We start from the raw sequence: 273 nt of genomic DNA, 5'->3' as shown, positions 1-273 counted from the left end.
AGGGGGGGGGGGGGGGCGGTGGAGGGCAGACAAGAAGCAAGTAAACGAACACAGTACTTCCTACAGTTGTGAGTCGCTGAGGAAACATGAAGCGGGCTTAGGGAGATGAGAGAGCCAAGAAAATACTAGGAGCGATTCTTTTATATCGAGGCCCAGGGAAAGCCTTACGCAGTAGGTGTTTTGAAGGAGAATGTGTAAGTAAGTGAGGGACTGGCCCTGTTAACTGGGGAAAATGTCGCAGAGGAAACTGCAAGCGTTAAGCGCCTTGAGGCA

This window comes from Myotis brandtii, unplaced genomic scaffold, assembly GCF_000412655.1.
Source record: "Myotis brandtii unplaced genomic scaffold, ASM41265v1 scaffold151, whole genome shotgun sequence".
Lineage (NCBI taxonomy): Eukaryota > Metazoa > Chordata > Mammalia > Chiroptera > Vespertilionidae > Myotis > Myotis brandtii.
Note: the sequence above shows the minus strand (reverse complement) of the source record.